Below are 22,443 nucleotides of genomic sequence, written 5' to 3' on the forward strand. Positions count from 1 at the left end.
GTGTGCTGATGTGTCCCAGCAGGGGTGGAATTCTGAAGACACCTGACCTACCTTCATCCTTCTCACAGCATCAGCACACCTACCAGTGACCTACTGACTTTACCATCCTGCCCAGTGGATCTAAACCACCGAAAAGCCCAAGTCATTCACTGGAGATTCCAACCTAGAAAAATGTGTGGGTTTAAGAAAAATGTTAATGAAATTGAATTATTCTGTACCTTTGTTGGGCGAAGTAAATCTGATTCAGCATGTTTAATTGTGAAAAGGCTGTAGGCTTTAAATGACAATGGCTAGTAGTAGGATTGTGAATGATAGTATCAATACAGAGATGAGAATTATTCAATATTTTGACAAAACAAAATGGAAGAAATCTATGAGTGAAGAAGGAATTGGCAAAATCATGAAATATGAAAAAATAACTATTATCACCTTATAATTGAAAACTGAGACCATCTGTACAGGATGTGGGTGCTCATTTAGAATGCAAAGCAATACAGAACATGTTAGAACTTTTTTCTCACCACTTGTATAATTAAAACAAATGAATTTTCATTCACACAAATCCTGACCAAGTTATTTCAAAAGGTTCTATTTAGAAGAGAAATGGATGTGTTAATGTTCTCCAAGCACTACAAGATATGAAATGAGTATGCATTCTTTTCTCCAATGATGATTGTTTTCTTAATAAAGGACCAATGTTAAACTAAACAAAAGACAAAAGACAACACTCATAGAAAAAAGACAAATAGTTGAACAGAGGTTCTAATTTTTAAAAATAATTAGAGCTTTATACTACCTTAACAACCATAATTCACACATATATGATCAGTTATTAACGAAATAGGAAAGAAAAAATGCTCCCTCTATGCTGAGAATATACAATGCCCGTTTTCCTATGAATTTTCTCTCTGGGTACGTAGCTTTCTACAGAAATATTGTACAAATGGCAGAAACAAAGGGGTCTCAAAAGAACCTGAGATTTCTCAGAAAAGAATACAAAATAATCTGCCAAAGAGGGGAAGCCATGAGCCATAATTCATAAGCACTAACCAGAACACTGAGGAATCAAAACATGACAAATTTATTTAGAAGATGAATCTGATTGAAAGCCCAATATATAGCTCGTGGTGCTTTTCTGTAAGTCTACCAACAAAATTTTAAAATTAACTGAACAGCAAGGAATTAAAATTTTCAGTTACATAACATCCAAGGATATATGGGTTTGGGAAATGCCAGAAATCTTGAAATATGAAATATTTCCTCAGTCCACGAGAAATTTTACAGTGTAAAATACAACTTGCTAGAGGCAACTTAGATTGAGGCCTTGACCTGATCCATCATGGGAGCCCACAATATTTTTCATTCACTTCACTCTAGAGGTGAAGACTATATTTATCTCTAATGGAATGCTAACAAATGCAAATGTTACAACTGTAAAATAATGCTTTGCTCAGACATCACAAGATAACTCCTGAAGGAGAAAGCAAAAACAGAAGATAAATTTAATTCTTGTTCAGGGAAACCTGTACTTTAGCACTTGTTTCATTCTTAAGAATTATGAGGCAAGAAGAATAGGGCTGATATTGAAGCATAACGGATGCAGGTTAAAGAGCAGGATAAATTTTCAACTGATAAAGTAATGCAAAAAGGAAATTAGTTACCAAGTGCTTAAGTTAAAGCTGTACCCTGAAGGATACTGTTCATTTATATATAACAGCATACTTTGACACAAAAATGATCAGATAAACTCTGTTACTTAGAGTGCTAGCTTAAAAAAAAAAAAAAACTCTGCATACATTATAAGAGTTAGTTGATTGTTTTATATAAGAGTTTTATATATATATATATATAGAGAGAGAGAGAGAGAGAGAGAGAGAAAATTAGAGAGAAGGTTGGATGATTTATTTTTTGAAGGTTAGCAGAACTACCTATTCCTGCGGACACGTTGGATGCAGTATCTGTGTTATTTTGTGTTAGTGACATCACTGCCTTCTGTAGTATATCTTACTAACTATATGTTTATTATATATACCTTGAAGACAAGAAACTGAGACAAAATTCAAGGTAAAGGCTCAAAGTCATACAAGAGGTTGTAGAGCAGGTAGATGAATACAGCCTCTTAGCTTCATCAAAAGCACATGCTGAGACCGGCACTGTAGCACAGTAGGCTAACCCTCTGCCTGCAGTGCCTGTATCCCAAATGGGCACTGGTTCATGTCCAGGCTTCTCCTCTTCCAATCCAGCTGTCTGCTAGTGGCCTGGAAAAGTAGTGGAAGATGCCCCAAGTGCTTATGCAACTGTTCCCTTGTGGGAGACCTGGAGGAGGCTCCTGCCTCAGATCAACTCAGCTCAGGCCATTGCAGCCATTTGGGGAGTGAACCAGAGGATGGAAGACCTCTCTCTCTCTCTCTCTCTCTCCCTTTCTTTGTCTATAATTCTGCCTCTCAAATAAATAAATAAAACTTTTTTTGAAAACAAAATACATGCTTATTCTCTCTGTGTTGTGCTGTGTATTTTTTGTATTTTTTATTGTATAGGATCAACATGTTTATTTGCTTATTTAATAAAACAAAAGTAGATCCTAAAATTTTATTATATTTTAGTGAAATATAAAAAGGTATACCACAAAATATGCTTTGTATTTTAAAGATTTAGCTCTTCTAATTATTACTTGATATGTTTGGGCATTTTCTTAAGTGAGACAGTTTATGATTATTCATGTATCATTTTGGTTGATAGGAATAATTTTAGTACTCCTTAAAGACACTGGGTCAACATGCAAATGAATGAAAACAAACATATTTCTTGCTATATTCAATTGTATAATTATTTAGTGAACAATATTTTGTTCTGAATATTAAAAATTATCTCTAAACTTGAGGTAAACTACAGGCTTATAAACTTATTTGAAATACAATGAAAAGAAGACAAGATATATCTCCAAATAGAGATTTTCTGACTTATTTCTACAATATAATGCATTGCTGATTACTTCATATTGATAAATATTTCACAGAATATTATGAATTAATAAATTCACTGTGGCATTGAACATATGCCTCTTATTCCCAGAAAAAAATATGCACTGAATGTTGATTATTCCCTGTAAAAGTGAGAAAACATACTCAGCACAACAGTGAGGACTCGCATCTAGGTCTCCTAAGAAAGTTCCCAAAATCTTAAGCATCAGGTGAGACTTCAAGTAAAGCCATATCTAAAACTGTAGTACACACACATACAAGGTCTACAGTGAGATTCTTAAGAACTAAAAACTCAACATCTGGCCAAGGATATTAAACTTCATTTTTAAAATATAACATTCTGTGCAGTATGAATGCAGCTATACATAAATATGAATATATGTGTATATATACAAACAATGCAAAGCAATTTTAGGACAATCTAATATGTTCACAGGTTTTAAAATTCAGTGTAACCTGTTGACAATTCATTAAGTATTATCAATATTACAGACTTTACTTCATAGTCTCAAAAACATTCTCTCAGTGACAGTTCATCCCTTTGGTGATACATGTCCAGTGTCTGCTGTATATTGCCGTAATCTCTTCTTCAAAATAAATAATGTGAAACCCCTGAAAGCAGTGACACTATTTTAATTGTGCCTGACAATGGTGTGGTTTTTCATCTTAACTGATTCAGGTAATGATTTCATATACGGTATGCAAAAGGATTATAAGCCTCTGTTCGCCTTACATTTCTCACTTCAGTGAAGTGTCATGTAGAGCTGTGCTTAACTAAAAATATGAACAATGGCATTTAAAAAGTGACACACAATTTCCTGTACAGCAGAAAAGAAAATATTTCTTGAAATGTAGTGGTAATAACACTTTCTAAAGTGGCAAAGATAGAAAAGACTATGTTATACTCTCAAATGATGAGAAATGCGATAAGAACTTATTTCATGGGCAAAACTGAAAAAATTAATCAGGCAATTTATGTAGATACTTTCTTCTTTAAGAGAAGCGGCCTTCTGAAAGAAGAATTAGTGAGCAGAGGAGACATGGCCCAAGAATTTAACACTTTAAAATAACTCACTCAAACAACTATGAGGATGGTGGGGCCTGCATTGTGCTACAGTGAGTTAGCTGACTGCTTGAGATGCCAGCACCCCATATTGAAGTGCCAGGCTGCTCTACTTCTTATCCAGCTCTAGGGTGCCTGGGAGTGCAGTGGATGATGACCCAAGTGAGCTCCTGTCACTGATTTGGGAGATCCAGGTATAGTTCCTGGCTCCTAGTTTTGGCCTGTTCCAGCCCCAGCCATTTTGATCATCTGCGGTGTGAAGCAGTAGAGAGAAATCTAGAAGATCTAGATGGTCTCTCAATCTCTCTGTCTCTGTATCTGTATCTCTCTCTGTCTCTCTGTGTGTATGTCTCTCTCTCTCTCTTTTCTCCCCTTTCTCTCTCTCTGTGCATTTCAAATTACTTAATTAATTAATAGTTTTCAAAATTGCTTTCTTTCCAGTGAAACACCTTTAGATGTGTGGGAAAGAACAGGTGACAACTCTAGGAAGGGAAAAAAATAAAACTTTATGGAAGTACTAATGAGGTTTTTTGAAGATTTTTTCCCCTCTCAGCATGCAATTGGATCTAGGACATCTGCAGATATCAAAATCAATGAATGCATGTGTGCCTTAGATAAAATTGCATAGTATTTGCATTCATCCTACACATTTCCTCTCTTATACTTCAAATCATCCCTACATTACTTATAATGCCTAATATAAGATAAATGCTATGCAAATAAACTATATATACTAAACGATACATATTATATATAATACAAGATAAATATTATGTGAACAGTTATACTGTTTAGGATATAATAATATGAAAAATAACCCATAATATCCAATACATATGCAATTTTTTTTTCTCAAATGTTTTCAATCTGCAATTAGTTGGACCAACGGAAGTGGAACCTGAAGATAAGGAGTTTTTTTCAGGAACACAAATTACTTAATGCCTAAGAACTCTTTAAACACAAGAACGAATACTAAATTTGGTTCAAGAAATTCAATCTTAAGATCTCTTGATTCATCTGGCTACAAGGTTCAGCATCCAGGCAAATTTCAGTGTGTCTCTTACTTAGTAAGGAAACTATCGATAAACAAGAAGTAAGAATATTTGTCTTCTTAAAATGCATTGTAGTTGGAATTAATGAGAAACCCTGTGGTAAGCATGCATTGTATAGGCACTGTGATTTAGAGCACTTTTTCAGGGCTATCGAAATGGCACCTTTCCTCAGTAGAGAGGTGGGCCTTGAGTCATATGCTCAACCCCCAAAATTTTATGCTCTGAATATAACCCAATTTCTTCCACTCTACAATAAATTTGGTTGCGGTTCCTACCTCCTTGGGTTGCCATGAGGACTGAATGAAAACATGTGTTTTGCAAAGCAATTGGCAGATAACATGTTCTTTTCATCACTTTGACCTGTACAGCACAATGTGAGGGATGGGGATGTAGGGCAGTGATTAAGACATCCACATCCCATATCAGAATGCCTGGGTTCGAGTCCCAGCTCCTCTCTTGATTCCAGCTTCCTAGAAATGCAGATCCTTGAAAGGGAACAGTGATGGCTCAATTGGTTGGGTTCATTCCATCCATATGGGAGATCTAGATTGAATCTCAACTCCCCAGCATTTTGGGAGTGAAGCAACAAACAGGAGATCTCTCTCTCTCTCTCTCTCTCTCTCTCTCTATGTGTGGGCTTATCTGCCTCTGAAATAAATAAACATTAGAAAAACACAACTTGTGAATTTTATCAACATATTTTAGTTGTGGAACATACCATTTATATTCTTTTTTCCTAGGATTTGGAATTCAAACTCCTATAAAGATCAGGTAGACAACCAAAATGAATCATATCGCACCCAGTTATATTGTTTTAGATAAACAATATAGTTAAACATATTTCGCTATATTTGTTACATGTGGCTCTCCTCAGCTAATCCCCTGTCTCTTTGACAGAGCGTAAGAAAATAAAAACAATCAATAATACACATGCTGTGATGAAAAGATAACTGCACCTTGGCCTGAGTTTGAAGCAGCTTGAGTGAGAAGAGGAGCGTACACTGAGATGAAGACAAAAATCACTAGCAAGGGGAACAGCAACAAATCAATATATGGATTGCAGACCCACAGCATGGTCAGTGTCCAGACTACCTGATTTTTTTAAGAGGCCAAAATTCTGAACTTTTAAGCGTAGCTTTAAGATACTTAAATACTTACAACAGGGGCAAGCATTTGGTCTGGTGGTCAAGACACGTATTAGGACCCCTTTGCACCATCTTACGTTACCTGAGTTTGACATGCAATTCTAGCTCTTGATTCCAGCTTGCTACAAACATGGACCCCAGAGAAAGCAGTGGGGATAACTCAAGCAGTTGAGTTCCTGGAACCAACCTAGGGGTTCAAATTGAGCCCTGATTTCCAGCTTTGCTCTCTCTCTCTCTCTCTCTCTACCATCTTAAATAGTTTAAAAACTGTTTATAACAGATTCAAAGCAATTTTTAGACATTTGGTTTGCTTGTGGCAAATCCTCAGCCTTCATTCTGCATTGCATTCAACAGCTGTGATAAATACAGCATAGACTAATGATTTCAAAACTCGTGTTCACATGTGTTCATCAAAACATTTTCCATTTGGTGTTCAATCACTTTATTTTTATGGACTTCAATCAGAGAATTAATATTTCTCTATCACACACAAACACACACACATAAAAAAAAAACTATAAAGTGTATCATGAACCTACAGAATGTAGATTTAATCAAATATATCACAGAAAGTTTATGTGTATATGTGAATGTGTGGTGTGTAAACATGCATGCATTCATATTTTCCTTGGTATATTTTATATTGGTCCAATTTATTACAAAAATGTTCAAATATTAAGAAAAATTGAAAGAATATCATCAGGAATACCTATATTCCTCCTCCTAAATAAAATAGTTGTTTATTTGCCACATTTTTTTTCCTGATTCATCTGAAAGGAGTTACAGACATTTTGACTTTTCATCAGGGAAAATTTGCAAGATATTGGTGTAGGCAAAACCTTGTTGGAAAAGACCCCAGAAGCATAGGCAATTAAGTCCAAAATAGACAAATGGGATAACATCAAACTAAAAGTTCATGCACAGCAAAGGAAATATAAAAGTGAAGAGGCAACAGAGAGAATGGAGAACATATAAACTATGCAGATGACAAAGGATTAGTATCAAGGATATATAAAGAATGCAAAGAACTCAACAATAACAAAACAATCCAGTTACAAAATGGGCAAAGGACTTGAACAGGAATTTTTCAAAAGAGGAAATTCGAATGGCCTACAGATATACGAAAAAATGCTCAGGATAGGAGATGGCGCTGTGGCGTAGCAGGTGAAGCCACCGCCTGCAGTTCCAGCATCCCATATGGGCACAGGTTCAAGTCCCGGCTGCTACATTTCTGATTCAGCTCTCTGTTATGACTTAGAAAAGCAGTAGAAGATGGCCCAAGCCCTTGGGCAACCGCACTAGCATAGGAGATCCAGAAGAAGCTCCTGGCTCTGGCTTCAAATTGGCCCAGCTCCAGCTGTTGAGGTCATCTAGATAGTGAACCAGTAGATGAAAGTCTTTCCCACCCCCGTCCTCTTTGTAACTCTATGTTTCAAATAAATAAATAAATCTTTAAAAAATGCTAAGGATCACTAGCTGTGAGAAAAATGCCAACAAAAACCACAATGAGATTTCACCTCACCCAAGTTAGAATGGCTCTCATACAGAAATCAAAAAACAGCAAATCCTGGTGAGGAGGTAGGGGAAAAGATGCCCTAATCCACTGTTGGTGGGAATGCAAACTAGTACAGCCACTGTGGAAGACAGTATGGACACACGTCAGAAACCTGAAAATAGAGGGCAGTTAAGATGGGGAGAATGACCATGCTCCTAAATATGAATATATGAAATAGATGAAATTTGTTCACCTTATATAAATATAAAAAATAAAATAAATAAATATGATTGTGAATGAATGCTCTATTTTAGCAAATATTTTCTCTGAAGTTATGCAGATAGTCATATGGTTTTAATATTCAGTTTTATAAGTAATGTATCAGGTTACCAATTTATGTATTTTGTAATATCCCTGTTTTCCTTGGGAAAATCCTACGTGGTCCACATGAATTTTTAGTTATCTTTGTACAGCTATTTTTTATTTCTATTTTTTAATTTCTTGAATTTTTATTATTTCTTTCCTTCTACTAATTTGGGGTTAGGTTTGTTATTGCTTTTCTAGGTCCTCAAGATGCATTGTTAGGTCATTTATTTGTTACCTTTTCAGAATTTTTGATATAGTCATTTATTGCTATAAACCTTCTTCTTAATACTGTTTTTGTTTTGCTGTGTCTCATAAGTTTTGAATTATTTTCAAATTTCTTGTATAACCCTATGTTCCTTTAGGAGCATTTTTGTTTGATCTCCATGTCTTTGTATATTTTCTAGAGTTTCTTTGGTTGTTAATTTCAAGCTTCATCCTATTGTGGTGAGAAAAGATACATAATATAATTTATTTTTTCTTGAATTTATTGAAACTTGTTTTATGGCCTGGCATGTGGTATAGCTTAAGGAATATTCCAAACACTGATGCAAAAAATATCTGTACTATAGTGATGAAATGGAATCTTTCCTAGACAACAATTAGGTCCATTTGTTCTGTAGTGTATAATATCTCTGCTATTTCTTTGTCTGCTTGATCCATCCATTGATATAAGCGGGATGTTGAAGCCCCACTATTATTGTATTGGAACTTATGTTTATATTTGGATCCATTAGCATGTATTTTATAAAACTGGATTCCCTAGCTTTAAAAGCATATAAACCTACTGTAGTCACATCATCTTATTGGATTGATCCCTTAATTATTACATGATGACATTCTTTGTCCCTTTTAACAGTTTCTGTTTTTAAAGTCTATTTGGTCTGACACAGTGTAACAACTCCTATTTACTTTTGGTTTCCATTTTCATGGAATAAAAATTTTTTCCATCCTTCTACATTCACTGTATCTTTATTGATGAAGTGTGTTTCTTTTAGGCAGCATACAAATGAATTTTATTTTCTATCCATTCAATTAAAAGAGAAATTCAGTCCACTTACATTCAAAGCTATCATTGATAAGTGTGAGTTTGGCCATTTTTCTGTATTTATCCCTATTGCTTGATTTAAATCAAGCAATGTACTGATTTCCTAATTTCATTTAACTGTCTCTTTGTATCTTTGTGTAATCTAAAAATCATTATTTGAATTCATTTGCAGGCATTCCATCAATCTTCCTTTCTTCACAATCCAATATTGATGCATCATTGTAACACTTTTGGGGAGTAATATTGCCTTTTTGTACAATTTTTGGGAGGTTTACATTGAATTCGGCACATCTGAGGCATCTCTGGTATCTAGTATTGCTGGAGGTTTTTTTTTTGTTTTTTGTTTTCTTTTTTTTTTTTTTTTTTTTTTTTTTTTTTTTAGATTTCTTTATTTGAAAGGCAGAGTTACAGAGGCAGAGGCAGAGGCAGAGAGAGAGAGAGAGAGAGGTCTTCCATCCACTGATTTACTCTCCAAGTGGCCACAACAGCTGGAGCTGAGCTGTTCAGAAGCCAGGAACCAGGAGCTTTTTCTGGCTTCTCCACAAGAGTACAGGGGCCCAAGGACTTTGGCAGTCTTCTACTGCTTTCCCTTGCCATAGCAGGGAGCTGGATCGGAAGTGGAGCAGCCAAGACTTGAACCGGCACCCATATGGGATACCAGCACTACAGGCAAGCAGCTTTACCTGCTACATCACAGCACCAGTCCCTTTTCTTTTTTATTAAAAGGCTTTACTCCTGGAGATACGTGTCTGGGACTCAAAGGAGCACCCAAGGCTTCTCCTTGAGCTCCAGGTCTGTGTACTTGGTGGGGCCACCACTTGTGGGTAGAGCCTGAGTGCAGAGTGATACCCAACATGGAATTGTTGGGGCACCTCTGGCTATAGTGGGTGGAGGAAGAGAATGACGGAACCAACCCGTGTGTTCAAAGTCCCAGCTCTCCTCTGTGCCGGAGTGAACTAGATTATTCACAATTTATGATATATTCAATGTGTCAGCACACTTCACCCACTGAGGTACATGCACCGTCAAGAACACCAACCCTATAGTGTGTCTCCTGACCCAACTGTGAGATCCATCAGCAGTGAGCAAGGAGCTCTGAATTCCTGTAGTCAGAAAGGGTGGGTTGACAGGAACCCAACCATAGCCAGTGATTTTTCAAGTTGTCAGAGGAAGGTAGAACGTAGGAAGGAGGATGGCTCTCAGTTCTAAGAAGTGTTGCTTCTAGGCATGGCACTGTGGTGTAGAAGGTTAAGCCTCCATCTGCAGTAAAGGCATCCCACATGGGCACTGTTTGTAGACTCAGCTATTCCTAATTTACCCTGGGAAAGCAGTGGAGGATATCCCAAAATCTTGGACTCCTGCATACACATATAGGAGACCTGGATGAGGCTCCTGTGCCCTGACATCAGTTGGCTTAGCCCTGTTGTAGCATTTGGGGAATGACCCAGCAGATAGAAGATTCTCTCTCTCTCTCTCTCGATCTCTCTATTTCTCTCTCGCTCTCTCCATCTTTCCTTCTCTCTGCATTTCTGCCTTTCGAATAAATATATGCATCTTACCAAAAAAGGTGTAGCATCCTTATTTCCAGAGTACTAGGGGCTACAACAGCTGCCCTGCTCTCACAGTCTTAGGCAGCGCAAAACACTGTGTGGGCCCTGGATCCATGCCTGCAGCTGCCAGGCTGGACCCAGCTGGACCCACGGGTCTCACTCTGCCCTGGTAAAATACATAAATATGCGTATTTATGCATAAGTGTATAAATATTTCTGAGGCATCTGAAAATACATAGGTAAGAACTTCTTGTGAGTTCAATATAGCACCGACACTCCACAATCTCTACTCTGAGGACTGGCAGAGGGAACCGTGCAGGTGTACCCTCTGAAGTCCAGGAGCCTCGAGTTTTCCAGAGAGCACTTTTCACTGAGTTGCTGGTCTGTGACAATAGGATTCCTCTTCGGGGAGGATCACCCAAGTGAGACTTCTGCACAGATGGGCTCTGATTACATTCTCCTGTTTACAGTGTCCCCCTGCAACAGGATCCTCATGGCCTGGGACCTCCTTTCCTCTTTCTCTTCTATCTATGCTGCTATGCCTCTTATGAACGACCCATTGTGTTCCTACTTCTCGCTTACCCCTTTGTGCTAGTCCTCAGTTACTGATCTGTGGATGTAGTCACATCGGAGTATCTCAGTGGAGAAATCGGCGAACACCAGACTTCTCTATGAGACCATCTTGAATCCACTGACCAATAACTTTTCTAGCCTGTGAAGCTTACTATCTACAACAGAGAAAAAGTATAAGAAAGCAGACAAAATGTTTTCTATGGATTTCACTTTCTGTATTTTTATATTTAGCCCCTAACACCAAGCATAGTTCTTTTCTTCTTTTTCTAGATTCAAACATAGAAGAATCCCTGTTCAAACATTTTTCATTTTGCAATTAAAAACCAATTCATTATTTTCTCTGAATTTAGAGAAATGTCTTCCTAAAGCCTAAGAATCCAGTCAGAATAAAACATTTCCATAACACACCACAACAAGACCATAATCTGATAGTACTTAATTTGTGCCTCCAGTTGCACAACTTTCATGAAGAATTAAGCCCAAAGGAATAGCAGCTCAAATAGTTTCCTAAACTCTCAGGTTAACAAATTACATCTTAACAGTCACTATGGTATAAAAGGAGGTAACCTGTAGATTACAGCCAGCAGTCACTGATGTAAAAGTTATTGTAAAAGTTCACTATAGTAGCCAGTGTCACGGCTCAATAGGCTAATTCTCCGCCTGCGGCGCCAGCACCCTGGGTTCTAGTCCCGGTTGGGGCACTGGATTCTGTCCCGGTTGCCCCTCTTCCAGACCAGCTCTCTGCTGTGGCCCAGGAGTGCAGTGAAGGATGGCCCAAGTGCTTGGGCCCTGCACCCTAACGGGAGACCAGGAAAAACACCTGGTTCCTGGCTTCAGCTCAGCGCAATGCGCCAGCCACAGCTCGCCGGTCGCGGCAGCCATTGGAGGGTGAACCAACGGCAAAAGGAAGACCTTTCTCTCTGTTTCTCTTTCTCTCTCTCACTGTCCACTCTGCCTGTCAAAAAAAAAAAAAAAAAAAAGTTCACTATAGTAGGCAGACATATGTAGATAAAATGGTTACAGAATCCCTCCATTGCATTGGCCCCAGGTTGAATGTAGTGGAATAATCTATATTTTAGAACTTGAAACTGCAACAAATGGGTAATGAAACGTCATGAGAAGTCTTCAGATATTTAAATTCCCTTTGTGTTCTCAATGTCCAGACTGAAGTCTAGAAAATGACCAACATGGTTGCTTTCACCTTCAATGGTTGAAACACTGCTAAGGAGCAGCCTTTTGGTGCAGCAGTCAAGATACTACTTGCAGTACCCATATTCCATATCAGAATGTCTGGGTTGGACTCTTGGTTTTGCTTCTGATTCTAGCTCCCTGCCAATGTGTACGCTGGAGATGGTTCAAGTGGTTTGATCCTTGCAAGCCACATGGGAAATGAAAACTGAGTTCCCAACTCTCAACTTTGGCTTAGCATAGCCTCCATTGTTGTGGACATTTGGACAGTGAACCATCAGAGATAATCTCTCTTTGTCAGTCTCTTTCCATCGTGTGTGTGTGTGTGTGTGTGTGCATGTATGTGTCTATGTGCCTGTGTCTGTTTCTCTGCCTTTCAAAAAATAAAAAGATTTTTAAATACCTGATAAATACCATAAAAACTTTTAAAACAAAATAAAAAGCCTATATGATTTAAGCCTTTTTAATAATAACCCTATTTAACGTTGTTCTACTTGAAAATTTACAAAACATTACCATATGATTAATGAGCCTGAAACTTTTAACTTCATCAAAAAATGCTAACTCAATTTTATATCAGTCTTAGCAATTGGAATATAAAAGAACTTTACAATATGATAGTCCAGCAATAATCATATAATTATGTAAAATATTTCCACTGATAAAATACAAAAATTGCTTTCTATTATAGGAGTATGAAATTATTCAGTCTAGCACAATAGGTACTGAAAACAATTTCATATATGTTTTCAAACATTTGAGGTCAATCTCTTGGCATATATTTAGGAAGATGTTACATTTACCATTGTTTCTATTTAATTAACATGTAAATAGATTGAAACCAGATGGCACAGGAAATTGGTACCTGCTGATGTATATTTAGGGAATGAACCGTAGAATATTATTACAAATGTATATATTATATTCATAAAATAATGTAAAATTATTTATGTATAAAATAAGCCCTCAGTCCTTGTTCATATGTGCTCATCTTGGTAAAAACAACAACAAAAAAGTGCCCAAATAACAATAGCATATGACTTTCACATACTGAACATCAAATCAATTCTAGTAAGTGAATAGAGAATTTTTAAAATATTTTCCAGGTTCTAATAAGCCCATAAGTGAGAGGAAATTGAGCTAGTTTAATATTATTGAATAACAGTTTGGTGTTTTTTAAAGACGTGACTCGGTTTTCTAGCTCTGGCCAAAAATATTTGTAACTAAGGGCAGGTAACATGGTGCAGTCAGTTAAACCACTGCTTGGGATACTTGTATCCCATTCCAGAGTGCCTGGGTTCCTCTCTGGAATCCACATCAAATACATCTTAATTTTAATGCACATTCTGGGAGTCAGCAGGTGATGACTCAAATACTTGTGTCCCTACCACACAAGTGAGAGATTCGTGAAGGTACCAGCTCATGGCTTTAGCCTGACCGAGCACCAGCTATTGAGGGCATTTTTTGAGTGAATTGTCTCTCTTTTTCTCTCTCTTTGTGTGTGTCATCTACTTTTCAAACAAATAAAAGTAGAAATAGAAGAGGATACCAAGAAATGGAAAAATCTTCCATGCTCATGGATTGGAAGAATCAATATCATCAAAATGTCCATTCTCCCAAAAGCAATTTATAGATTAAATGCAATACCAATCAAGATACTGAAGACCTTCTTCTCAGATCTAGAAAAAATGATGCTGAAATTCATATGGAGACACAGGAGACCTCGAATAGCTAAAGCAATCTTGTACAACAAAAACAAAGCTGGAGGCATCACAATACCAGATTTCAGGACATACTACAGGGCAGTTGCAATCAAAACATCATGGTACTGGTACAGAAACAGATGGATAGACCAATGGAACAGAATTGAAACACCAGAAATCAATCCAAACATCTACACCCAACTAATATTTGATCAAGGGTCCAAAACCAATCCCTGGAGTAAGGACAGTCTATTCAATAAATGGTGCTGGGAAAATTTTATTTCCACGTGCAGAAGCATGAAGCAAGACCCCTACCTTTCACCTTACACAAAAATCCACTCAACATGGATTAAAGACTTAAATCTACGACCTGACACCATCAAATTATTAGAGAGCATTGGAAAAACCCTGCCAGATATAGGTACCGGCAATGACTTCTTGGAAAACACCCCAGAAGCACAGGCAGTCAAAGCCAAAATTAACATTTGGGATTGCATCAAATTGAGAAGTTTCTGTACTGCAAAAGAAACAGTCAGGAGAGTGAAGAGACAACCGACAGAATGGGAAAAAATATTTGCAAACTATGCAACAGATAAAGGGTTGATAACCAGAATCTACAAAGAAATCAAGAAACTCCACAACATCAAAACAAACAACCCACTTAAGAGATGGGCCAAGGACCTCAATAGACATTTTTCAAAAGAGGAAATCCAAATGGCCAACAGACACATGAAAAAATGTTCAAGATCACTAGCAATCAGGGAAATGCAAATCAAAACCACCTCACCCCGGTTAGAATGGCTCACATTCAGAAATGTACCAACAATAGATGCTGGAGAGGATGTGGGGAAAAAGGGATACTAACCCACTATTGGTGGGAATGCAAACTGGTCAAGCCACTATGGAAGTCAGTCTGGAGATTCCTCAGAAACCTGAAGATAACCCTACCATTCAACCCAGCCATCCCACTCCTTGGAATTTACCCAAAGGAAATTAAATTGGCAAACAAAAAAGCAGTCTGCACATTAATGTTTATTGCAGCTCAATTCACAATAGCTAAGACCTGGAACCAACCCAAATGCCCATCAACAGTAGACTGGATAAAGAAATTATGGGACATGTACTCTATAGAATACTATACAGCAGTCAAAAACAACGAAACCCAGTCATTTGCAACAAGATGGAGGAATTTGGAAAACATCATGCTGAGTGAATTAAGCCAGTCCCAAAGGGACAAATATCATATGTTCTCCCTGATCGGCGACAACTAACTGAGCACCAAAGGGGAAACTTGTTGAAGTGAAATGGACACTATGAGAAACAGTGACTTGATCAGCTCTTGTCCTGACGGTTGATGTACAATGTAATACTTTATCCATTTTAGTGTTTTTTTTTTGTTCTAGTACCATTGGTTGGACTCTGTAATTAACACACAATTATTCTTAGGTGTTTAAATTTTACCTGAAAAGTGATCCCTGTTAGGAATTTGGAAAACATTATGTTGAGTGAAATAAGCCAATCCCAAAGGGACAAATACCACTTGTTCTCCTTGATAGGTGACAACTAACTGAGCACCAAAAAGGAAGCCTGTTAAAGTGAAATGAACACTATGAGAAACGGTGACTTGATCAGCCCTCACCCTGACTGTTGATGAGCAGCTTAATATGTTATCCCTGTTAGTATTTTTTTTGTTTGTTCTTCTTAATACTTTTGGTTGAACACTGTAATCAATACACAATTCTTCTTAAGTGCTGAAAATAAATAAATAAAATAGAGATATTTATGAGAGATATTTATAACTGACCTAAATTAATATGATCATACACTTTGAGATCAATGTCTCCATTTTCACAAGAGTTGTTTAGGACTCCATTATTAGCACTTTTTAGTGACAAAAATTCTGAACCTTAAAAACATAAGGCTCGGGCCGGCGCCGTGGCTCAATAGGCTAATCCTCCACCTTGCGGCGCCGGCACACCGGGTTCTAGTCCCGGTCGGGGCGCCGGATTCTGTCCCGGTTGCCCCTCTTCCAGGCCAGCTCTCTGCTGTGGCCAGGGAGTGCAGTGGAGGATGGCCCAGGTGCTTGGGCCCTGCACCCCATGGGAGACCAGGAAAAGCACCTGGATCCTGGCTCCTGCCATCGGATCAGCGCGGTGCGCCGGCTGCAGCGGCGGCCATTGGAGGGTGAACCAACGGCAAAGGAAGACCTTTCTCTCTCTGTCTCTCTCTCTCACTGTCCACTCTGCCTGTCAAAAAAAAAAAAAAAAAACATAAGGCTCTTGCTTGATGTCATCTGTTTAGTAAATTACAAAGCAATGACTCAAATCCCTCATCTGAATTGGGAGATCATGCTCTATACCACAGTGTCTCAGCTACATCATTAACCTAAATGAATTTAAGGCCAGAATCTGATGGATTTTCATTATATACTCCTTGCATAGCTGTTCTATTATTGATTTGTTTTTGTATAATTCATATTTATTTTGTATATATATATATATATATATATATCCATTTTCTTATCCAAGAATGGCTTTAGTGCTATAGATGGTATTATAAAATTCTTCATTCTCTTTGTCAGCAAAACAATAGGCACATGATTAATGGATATATCTATGAACAATCTGTGGATCTTGCCATTATTACACAACTATATCTATGTAACATGAAGCTACAAAATTGACAGCATGAAATGTAAACATTTATTCTCAGATTTCTACAGGATTGCTGGAGGCCAGCTTAGGGTCTGCTGGACAGTTTTGTTTAAACTGTAGGCTAGGTAAGGCTGGCCCTAGCTCATTTCTTTCTGTTTCAGACATTTTCATTCAAATGCTCAGGCTGAAGAGCAGAAGCTATCCAGTGTTGTGTTGATAGATGGAGTTACTCTTCAGAAATATTCACTGCCTCCCACTCACCTCCCTTGGAAGATCTTCTGCCTCATTGGCATTGCATTTTTCATTGTGACTTGTTTTGATCATTGCGATATTAACAAATAATAAAGCACCAGAGAGTTTATGCTTGTGCCTTTGTGTTCATACCAGTACATTTGCGACAGTCATGAGGACATTATATGGGTTATCCTAGTAATCCCAGAGGAGAGTTAAAAAAATGAAAAAATGAAATGAATACAGAAAGAGACAAAACTTTGCCCTCTTCACGTATCTGGCTGAAGGCTTCCCTTGTTGAGCAGGCTGGAGTTGAGGAAGGGGTGAGGTTATGCTTTAAAAAAATATGGGACCTGAAATTTGAATTTTGAAATTAAATTTATTTTGAATCTTATTATATAAAAACTAGAAGAAAGCCAGCTGAAAATCTTCCTCAAGTCTAGAAATGATTTTGAATAAATTAAGGGTGTAGGGGCAGTAATTTTCTGATTATACCCTCTGATCTCAGATATGGTTATGATCATGCATGTTCTTATGCATGCATGGTTAAAGTAAGAACTGAACCGAAAGTAAAAATTTAACAGCCACGTTTAGCAGTTAGAGGATTTCATTATTTGTACTATATAAACTAAGTCCATTATTATGTTCACTAACATAAAAATACACAAGATTTTAAATTATGCAGCACAATGAAATTCCTAAATGCATCCTTTTTTTGCTCCAACAAATGCAATAATAAAACATATGTTTTAAACCATTTCAATGCTATTTAAGTGTGTAAAAATTTTGGAGGAAAAAATAGAGAGAAAATGATGCAGTGACGCTAGCAATCAAACAATCTTTAGTCTTATACCCTCATGCTGCAGTTGCAAACCTCTCAGTCCTCACCATGGGAGCCAACTACAATCGTCTGATCTCTCTCTATTAAGTAATGTTTGCAGAAACTAATTAGACCTACGGGATAGAAAAATACCTTTCCTACCAGCACTAATTTCTCAGACTGCACGCATCCCACAGGATCCTTCTGTGATATGTACTCTTTACTGAGTCAAGCTACTAAATGCACTAGATCACCTGGGAGAAGGGAAAAAATCTGATTTGTTCCTATTAGCTGAAGTTGCTCTCTTTGACTAAATCCATTGCTTCCATGCAGCTGTGGACAGGGCCTAGAATAAGGTCATACTGCTCACTTGCTGTAGAGAAGACGACAACCTAGATGGCCTGGCTAATGGTCTTCCTGGGAAAACAGCATGTGGCAGGCAAAGACTCAGGTGCCAGGGGCAGGTGGAGGGTGGAGGAACAATGACAGGAAGAGTGAGGAAAAGAACAATGTGCCTTACTCATCAATTTCTCTCATACTGCCCTGCCAAAGAGACCAAAATGAGCTATGTAGCAATGTAGACTATAAATTGGATTGTACCCGAGAGAGAGTGATTAGAGAGAGTTGAAATGATTTAGAATCTTCTGTGACTAACCTTAGGGAAGAGGATATGGCTATGGTCTGCAAAAGACTGAAGTCTGCAAATGGTAAAATATGACAAACTGAATTATGAAATCTCTCCCCCGACCCCACTTCTCTCTGTGCCATGATTTCAGTGGCTGTTGTCACTTGAGTTGAAACCTGGAACAGGAAACTGCTGAAACCATTACTGATAAGAAGCCAACAGAAATCAACCCAACACAATTCCTTTTTAGTACCAGTTCTCTCTCCAAATTCAATGCCCTGTTCTCAAGTGAATGAAAAGTGTTTAACTCAACCCATGCAGAGTCCATTATCCACCACATTAACTTTTACCAGGTTATTAAAACAAATGCCTCATTTCAATACTATGTTCCGGCTAAGGCCATAGGAGAGAAAAATTAAATCTTTTGACACTTTGACAAAAAACACATTCAAGTGGAAAACAAAATCAGAAAGGAATTTGTTTCCTTAATTTAAGATGATTTATCAAAAAGTGGATCTTTTTTAATGTTACAGCCATTAATTTAGTTCTTGAATAGGCTATTAATGTCTATTATTTCCTTTATTGACAGTTATCTATATTTTTCACTAGGAGGAAGCTTTTTGAAATAATATTTACATTAAAAGAAAAAAAGTCGACCTTAAACATCAATTGTGTATAGATATTGTTATGTTCGTAGAGAAAATATCTAAGTCCCCGCTCTGGAGTAATAACAAAAAATCAGCGATACAGATTGCTTCATTGACCTCCCCAGGGTTTCAAACCTAAACTTTCCAGAAATCCTTACAAACATGACTCATAAATGATGATCCTTTTAAATGAAATCTTGACTAACAGTTTGTCCTGAGTTCTTCCATCAAAGAAGTCAATTCTGTTAGCCATCACCCTCCCAGGGGCATCAAGGAGCATGCAAATGTCTTTGTTATTAAGAAGCAATTACTTTCACATTATTATTGGGTTGAAAAAATCACGCATTTTGGTGATGGTTACAAAGCACCAGCCTGGGTATTTAACATAGCTGCTTATGAGAAATCTGGGACCTTGGCTTGAGTGTGTTCCTGACCCAGTCTTCCAGTCAGACATTATAAAGTTCCCACACGGAGTCACAGAAATACATCCATATTCCCATATTTTTTTGTTTCTTGAGCAGAAGCTCTTACATGGCTAAGAAAAAAAGATAGAAAATGTGTCAAAAATATTGCCTTCGCCAGAATGCTTCTTGACATCTTAAGCTTTCAGTTGGATACTTATTCACTGACTGAACCTGAGAAGAAATCTAGATAGAATATAAATGCAAGCAAGAATATTTTCTGGCTGGGATATATATCCTGGATATTGACATATACACATGCAAATATACATGTCACACATTCTTTTCTATCAATATTGTTTTGTTAATCATGGAGAGAAATATCAGAAACTATACTCTCATTGAAGGCATAAATCAAGATAGGAAAATGTGCCAACTTTTTACAAAACTGAATAAATGCCAGCAATTTCTGTTCAAATCGGTTATCATAAAAATAGATCTATGCATAAGTTTGATAAAATATACATGATATAGTCTGCAATAATACTGAGTAATATATTAACTATTAGGAAGTATTTTTTTTAATTTTTATTTAATAAATATAAATTTCCAAAGTACAGCTTATGGATTACAGTGGCTTTTTACCACCCATAACTTCCCTCACACCCGCAACCTTCCCATCTCCTGCTCCCTCTCCCATTCCATTCACATCAAGATTCATTTTCAATTATCTTTATATAAAGAAGATCAATTTAGTATATATTAAGTAAAGATTTCAACAGTTTGCACCCACACAAAAACCTAAAGTGTAAAGCACTGTTTGAATACTATTTATAGCATTTATTTACATTTTACAACACATTTAGGACCGAGATCCTACATGCGGAATAAGTGCACAGTGACTCCTGTTATTGACTTACTTAACAATTGACACTCTTGTTTATGGTGTCAGTAATCTCCCTAGATTCTAGTCATGTGTTGCCAAGGCTATGGAAGCCTTTTGAGTTAGCCAACTCTGATCTTATTTAGACAAGGTCATAGTCAAAATGGAAGTTCTCTCCTCCCTTCAGAGAAAGGGACCACCTTCTTTGATGACCCATTCTTTCCACTGGGATCTCATTTAGGTTTGGTGTTTTTTTTTTTTTTTTTTTTTTTTTTTTTTTTTTTTTTTTTTTTTTTTTTCCAGAGTCTCTTGGCTTTCCATGCCTAAAATACTCTCACGTGCTCTTCATCCAGATCCAAATGCCTTAAGGGCTGATTCTGAGGCCAGAGTGCTATTTAGGACAACCGCCATTCTATGAGTCTGCTATGTATCCTGCTTTCCATGTTGGATCGTTCTCTCCTTTTTAATTCTTTCAGTTAGTATTAGCAGACATTAGTCTTGTTTATGTGATCCCTTTGACTCTTAATCCTTTCATTATGATCAATTGTGAACCTAAACTGACCACTTGGACTAATGAGATGGCATTGGTACACGCCACCTTGATGGGATTGAATTGGAATCCTCTGGCACATTTCTAACTCTACCTTTTGGGGCAAGTCCGATTAAGCCTGTCCTAAACTGTACATCTCCTTCTCTTATTCCCACCCTTATATTTAACAGGGATCACTTTTCAGTTAAATTTAAACACATAAGAATAATTTTGTGTTAATTAAAGAGTTCAACCAATAGTATTAAGTAGAACAAAAAGATACTAAAAGGGATAAAGTATTAAGTTGTTCCTCAACAGTCAGGACAAGGGCTGATCAAGTCACTGTTTCTCATGTGAAATGGATAGTATGAAGAAGTAATTTTAAAAATAAATATTTTTAATTTTCTTTCTTTTTTTTGACAGGCACAGTGGACAGTGAGAGAGAGAGGGACAGAGAGAAAGGTCTTCCTTTTGCCATTTGTTCACCCTCCAATGGCTGCTGCGGCTGGCACGCTGCAGCCGACGCACCGCGCTGATCTGATGGCAGGAGCCAGGTACTTCTCCTGGTCTCCCATGGGGTGCAGGGCCCAAGTACTTGGGCCATCCTCCACTGCACTCCCTGGCCACAGCAGAGAGCTGGCCTGGAAGAGGGGCAACCGGGACAGAATCCGGCGCCCCGACAGGGACTAGAACCCAGTGTGCCAGTGCCGCAAGGCGGAGAATTAGCCTAGTGAGCCGCGGCACCAGCCAATATTTTTAATTTTCAAAAAGTATATGAATAAAGTTAAATAAAAATCCTATCTAAGTCTAGAAAACAATGGGCCAGAGACCCAGATGGTATGCCAGGTAGGATGTCTAAGCAGGAAGTTGAAAACACATGAAAAATCTAAGGAATCCAGAAAAGAAAATCAAAGACCAAGAGAGCAATAGACATAAACATCAGAATGATTTTCTTATAATGTGCAACATTTTAGCATATTCAGTAACGGGTAACCTATTGTAATAGAAAAGGATAAGCCATTAGCAACTGACACAACTCTAATAAGAAAAAAGAAATCTAAAATATCAGCTACAAAAGGAGGTATTGTATTTCAAACAGTTTTCCTTGAAAGTTTGAAATATTTCCATATAAATCTCTATATCTTCGAAGTATATCTGGCTTGAATTTTGAGGGGCTGCTATGGTTTGTTGCCACCAAAGCTTATCTTGAGGCTTGGTCCCCAAAGTGGAAGTGTTGAGATAGGGCCTTGAAAACACCTTGAGGTGTTTGAGGTGGTGGTAGAACTGTTATGAGCAAATTCTTGTATTTCTCTGGTGTGTTCTTGCTGACTTCAAACTGGACTGATTACTAGAACACCAGCTTGTTACAAAACATCTTTGGCTTCCTTGGCTTTCTCTTGCTTCTCTTTTGCTTGTGCCCTCTTTCCTTTCTACTTTCCACCAGAAGTTGAAGCAGAAGGAGATCCTCCTCAGATGTAGACAACTGAGCATG

This window comes from Oryctolagus cuniculus, chromosome 5 (assembly GCF_964237555.1).
Source record: "Oryctolagus cuniculus chromosome 5, mOryCun1.1, whole genome shotgun sequence".
Lineage (NCBI taxonomy): Eukaryota > Metazoa > Chordata > Mammalia > Lagomorpha > Leporidae > Oryctolagus > Oryctolagus cuniculus.